Source organism: Sinocyclocheilus rhinocerous, unplaced genomic scaffold (genome assembly GCF_001515625.1).
Source record: "Sinocyclocheilus rhinocerous isolate Xijiao unplaced genomic scaffold, SAMN03320098_v1.1 scaffold1786, whole genome shotgun sequence".
Classification (NCBI taxonomy): Eukaryota; Metazoa; Chordata; class Actinopteri; order Cypriniformes; family Cyprinidae; genus Sinocyclocheilus; species Sinocyclocheilus rhinocerous.
The window spans coordinates 382169-388168 of NW_015628942.1; positions in this window are offsets into that span (position 1 = coordinate 382169).

The following is a 6000-nucleotide window of genomic DNA, read 5'->3' on the forward strand; positions in this document are numbered from 1 at the left end:
AGGCCGCCGCGTTCTTCTGAGGAAAATCCAAAGCTTATTCCTCTCAGCGCGCTTCATCCAGAAACGAAGTAGTCGAGATGAACTTGAGGAAAAGTCTCGCTGCTTTGTTTGCTGTGATGTGGGCGTTTACATGCCGCGCGTCTCACGTGGACTATTGTAATATCAAAAATGCGATCGGCTCGTAGGCCTGATCTAATTAGAGATAATGAAGGCAGACGGGAATGACTGGACATCACGTTGGTTTCATACGGATTACTTTATCACAGAATATTTGTTTTCGATAAGAATTGCTTCGTTTAAAAGTAGACATGTCAAGCTTTCTATAGATATATCTCTCAATACTGTATTGAGTATTCGCTGAGATTCAGTTCATTTTAGTGACGCATTTCAAAATGAAGATCACGTAGACCAACGCGGCAGACAGCGCACCCTGTTTGTTTTCTTTATTTTACAAAAGCCCAAAGTATTGTTGTTATTATGTGTGTATACAAATAAAAGTAGACCCTTTACAGATTCGATTGATGTATTGCCCTTATCTGTACGATCAAAACTGACTGAGTAATTTAAGTTATTTTAGGGGCTTTCAAAAAAAATTCAACAAAACGCGTCAGCACGTTTGTTGACCACAGAAGGTTAAAATCGTAGATGCATGATATCATGTAAGTTACACTATATTCTTTTTTTCTATACAAATGTTAAATTTAAGTTCAAGTTTAACTCATTTTAAGTCAATCATAGCAAGTATGTCAAGGATTTTTTTTACTCGTTCAAATGTGTAAATGCATATAAAATTCATACAACTTAAGACTAAAAATGAAGTTATAATGAAGTGCATTGAAAACAAAGCTCATGAATATTGGTTTCTCTCTCACACTCTCTCTCTTTGTGTGCAGATACCCACACTAAAAGCCACGGTGTCACAAGTAGAATCTGTTAAAAATGTTGTTTATAACAACACTGAAGGAGAAGTAATGAACTGCGGGATCACCGATGGCACCGGGGGAAATTCAAATTGCCTTGTGGGACAGCTCTATAACCAATATCCATCAAGGAAGTTCATACGACTTCACAAACTTGACTACAAAAAAGTACCATCAAAAATCATACGTTCAATCAACAAGACACACAACAATTACTCCTATACCAAGCATTAAAATTTCTGCTGGACCACACCAAATAGATGAACATTCATAAACTCCCCTCAACAGCATCACCTCTGCCTTACAAGGCGTCCAAATAACCATGCGCAAACATTACCGGAAGTGTTCCGCTATTCAGCAAGAATTTGCTCCTAAATGTGCATATCATCATTGTACAAAATGCAACGATGCTTTTTTGTAAATTTACATAAGTTTCAACATCTACTGTCGTGTGTAATTTCACTCTTAAATCCTAACTGAGCTGCACAGAAATGGCTGAATAAGTTTTTTTTTTTTTTCTTAAACTGTTCCAAGAGATGACGTGCAGTTGACCAAGATATTGCCATTTTCACATGTGCCAGATACATTATCTCATTTGTTCTATTGTTTCAGCACTGCACTGTAATAAACACTGCAAAAAAAATAGGTATTGTTCAACATTCTGCCATGACAAACTACCTGATCTTGATGACCAGTTTTTAAAAGAGAAAAGTATTCACAGTGAGAGCAGTTTGAGCATGGATGGGTGTTCACATGGGTGTACAAAGAGAGTTGCATAACAATTCATCATAGAAGCAAAATAGCAGGCAACTACAGAAACAAATACTCGCATACATGTAGATGGTAACCATGCTAAGGTGGTCTCCAGTATATTGTCTTGTTGTCCAACTTAACCATTTGTATTGATGTTTTAGCTCAAGACTCCACAAGCATCACTTGGTTAACCAGCAACATTTCTTTCATCTGTTTCACTAGTGTCATCAGAATGACCATATTGGTTGGCCACCTAGTTTTGCTATCAAACTTGAGAGTTCTGCAGAATGATGGTTACCATCTAGACTTGATCGTATATTCCACCATACACCAGAACCAAAACAGTACTCACTAGTATAAACCTAGTATAAAGTATAAAGAGTGGACCAACATGCAAATTAATGTTTACTAAATCAATGTTCTTAATCAAAATTAAGTACTAAGAAAAATATATAAACACATTTTTAAACAAGATAATTTAGAAGAAAAAACTGTGTAAGATGAGGAGATCTTGTCTCTATCATATATTGTATACAGATTTTTATTTTTCCTTTTCTTGTTTAAGCATAAATATCATATGGGGTTATAGCCTGCATCTGTGTCCGTGTTGTGTGCCTGACAGAACGATCTAGCCCAAAATGGACACAGCAGGCCCAGATCCTGTCAGAAACGCGGTCACCCAGCAGGGAGCTCTTTTGGGCCAGCATGAAGCCAGACTGACCAACACCACAAGGGAGGTGGAGTTTCTGGCTAACCAAGTAGCTGAGCCTACCACTCACATTCAAGGGCTGCAGCGAGAAGCTGCCCAGGGTGGCCCAGTTCATCCTCTTATCCAGGCTGGTCTGTCACCCAGGAGTCCGGAGGTCACTGGCTGCCATCCGTCAGCGATTCTGGTGGCCGTCCATGGCCAAGGATGTCATGCAGTTTGTGGCTGCCTGCTCGGTATGCGCTCAGAACAAGACTTCCAATGCGCCTCCCGTTGGTCTGCTCCACCCTTTGCCCATCCCTTCTCGCCCCTGGTCACACTTGGCCCTTGATTTTGTCACTGGCCTCCCTGAATCTAAAGGCAACACCGTCATTCTCACGGTGGTGGACCGTTTCTCCAAGGCGGCCCATTTCATTCCCCTTCCCAAGCTCCCCTCAGCCAAGGAGACTGCACAGGTGGTGGTTGATCACGTGTTCCGGATTCATGGTCTTCCGGTCGACGTGGTCTCCGATAGGGGTCCCCAGTTTGTCTCCCGGTTTTGGAGGGAATTCTGTCGGCAGATCGGGGCCTCTACGAGTCTGTCATCAGGATTCCATCCCCAGACCAATGGGCAGTCCGAGCGGGCAAACCAGGATTTAGAACGTACTCTCCGCTGCCTGGCATCAAACAATCCCAGATGTCAGACGTAGGGGTCGGGGCTTTCAATATCTTGTGGACTGGGAGGGCTATGGTCCAGAGGAGAGGAGCTGGATTCCAGCCTGGGACATTTTGGATCGGACACTGGTCGAGGACTTCTGTCGGCGACGAGGTGAGCCCCTTCCTGCGGCGCCTGGTGGCGTCCGTCGGAGGGGGGGTACTTTCATGTCCTCGGTTTGATCACCCTGTCCTTCGGTTTTCGTGTTTTGTATCTGTCTGCATGTTGTGAACACATGGTGTTTTGTTTTGATCATTCACCATGTACTCTTCTGTGGCGTTCCTCCCTCCCTCTCGTTACCACCCTTACTGCTCGTTATTGGTTGATTTCGCTCACCTGAATTCAATGTTCGGTTAATCTCCTGCTCTATTTATTTTCCTCTTGTGTGTCGTCCAGTGCTAGATCGTTGTTCGCCAGTTCGCCAACGCTCAGCCATCCCGTCTGGTCCTGTCGGTCCTGTCATATTCGTGCCATTGTCGGCTCCCTGTCAGGTTTTTGTTGCTTCTTCCTTTGGTTTTGTTTGTTTTGTTTTTCTTCTCCGTTTCCTAGGCCGGGCGTCTGCTTCCCCGCAAAAGTTTTTCTCGCCCCCCTCGGACGCCGGCTTCCCTGCCTCTGCCTCCCCTCTCCACCCTCTGATTCCTCATGCGGCCGTGCCATTGAGCGCCCTCTGCCGGGTGTTTTTGCAAGGACTGTTTTTGCTCAGTATTTCTGTTGGACTATTTTCCTATTACCCCGGCTGTTTTTTTGTTCATTCAAGGAATTTCCCTTTTTGTTTGGACTTATTATAATAAACAGTTTTCCTGCTGAAGCCTGCATCTGTGTCCGTGTTGTGTGCCTGACAGAACGATCTAGCCAAAATGGACACAGCAGGCCCAGATCCTGTCAGAACCGCGGTCACCCAGCAGGGAGCTCTTTTGGGCCAGCATGAAGCCAGACTGACCAACACCACAAGGGAGGTGGAGTTTCTGGCTAACCAAGTAGCTGAGCTTACCACTCGCATTCAAGAGCTGCAGCGAGGAGCTGCCCAGAGTGGTCCAGTTCATCCTCTTCCTCTTCCTCGTCATGAGCCTGAGCAACAATCCACCGCCCTATGATGGAGACCCCAACTCCTGCCGGGCTTTCTTGTCCCAGTGTTCTGTGGTGTTTGCCCTACAGCCACGCACATATGCAATTGAGGAGTCCAAAGTGGCTTTTGTACTGACGCTCCTAACGGGAAAGGCTCGAGACTGGGGAACGTCCGTCTGGGAGACTCAAGCTCCCTGTTGTGCATCATTTGAGGATTTCCGCCAGGAGATGGTGAGGCTGTTTGACCGCTCTGCCAGGGGTCAGGAAGCAGCCGACCAACTAGCACGGCTTCGTCAGGGGGGTCGTTCAGTGACTGAGTATGCTATCCAATTCAAAACCCTGACAGCTTCCTGTGACTGGAATGAAGGGGCCTGTCGATCCATGTTCCGTGCAGGGCTGGAGGATGACATTCAAGATGAGCTGGCCACTCATGACTTGCCGCATGATTTTGACGACCTTATCAATATGGCATTACGGATCGAGGGTCGCCTTCGCCGCCGTCGTCAGCGCCTGTCAGTTTGTCCGTCCTGGAGGGCGGAGGAGTTGTCTCCGGTTTCCCCTACAGACTTCTTGAACACAACTTCCACTGAGCCTGAGCCTATGCAGGTGGGGCGCCTTCGCCTCACTCCCCAACAGAAGCAGCAACGTCTTGCCCTAGGGCTGTGCCTGTACTGCGGCAAGCCTGGTCACTTCGCAGCAGGCTGTCCTTTAAAAGCCAAGGCTCGCCAGTAAAGAGGGGGATCCTGGTGAGCGCTACCCCTTTATTGCATTCCCCCACCTCTCGTACTCTCCTTCCTGTTTCTATTCTGTTTGGTGACTTTTCTAACACCTGCTCGGCACTGATTGATTCAGGAGCCGAGGGCAACTTTATGGATAGCTCTCTAGCCACCCAGTGGGAGATTCCTGCCATTCCTCTTCCTGAACCTATTCCTGCCCGTTCCCTGAATGGCACTTTAATCACTACTGTCTCCTATGCTACCCCTCCTGTCATTCTTATTGTCTCCGGCAATCACCGTGAGGTGACCACGCTGTACCTTCTTGAATCCCCGAGTGCTCCCATAGTGTTGGGGCACCCGTGGTTGGTGCAGCATGGCCCTCACGTGGATTGGTCTAGCAACTCCGTCTTGTCATGGAGCCAGTTTTGTCTTGCATCTTGTTTGGGTGCTGCCTCTTTTCCTGTGTCTGTGTGCCCTGTCTTGCAGGCGGAGGCGGCTGATTTGACCGGGGTCCCGGCGGAGTACCACGACCTGCGCCTGGTGTTCAGCAAGTCCCGGGCCACCTCCTTACCTCCGCATCGCCCATATGATTGTGCCATCGAGCTCCTCCCAGGCACTTCTCCGCCAAAGGGTCACTTGTTTTCCCTTTCCGGTCCTGAAAGAGAGGCCATGGACAAGTATATTAACGAATCCCTCAAAGCCGGTCTCATCCGACCCTCTTCATCTCCCGCAGGTGCTGGGTTCTTCTTCGTCAAGAAGAAGGACGGCTCCCTGCGTCCATGTATAGATTATCGAGGCCTGAATGACATCACTATAAAGAACAGGTACCCCTTGCCTCTCATGTCGTCTGCCTTCGAGCTTTTGCAGGGAGCCAGGGTATTCACCAAGCTTGACCTCCGGAATGCCTATCACCTGATTCGCATACGTGAGGGGGATGAGTGGAAGACAGCTTTCAACACACCCACGGGACACTTGGAGTACCGGGTCCTACCGTTTGGTCTGACCAATGCCCCAGCTGTCTTCCAGGCCCTGGTTAACGATGTGTTGAGAGACATGGTTAATCGCTTTGTCTTTGTGTATCTTGACGATATATTGATATTTTCTCCGTCTCTGCAGGTACACACTCAGCATGTTCAGCACGTGCTA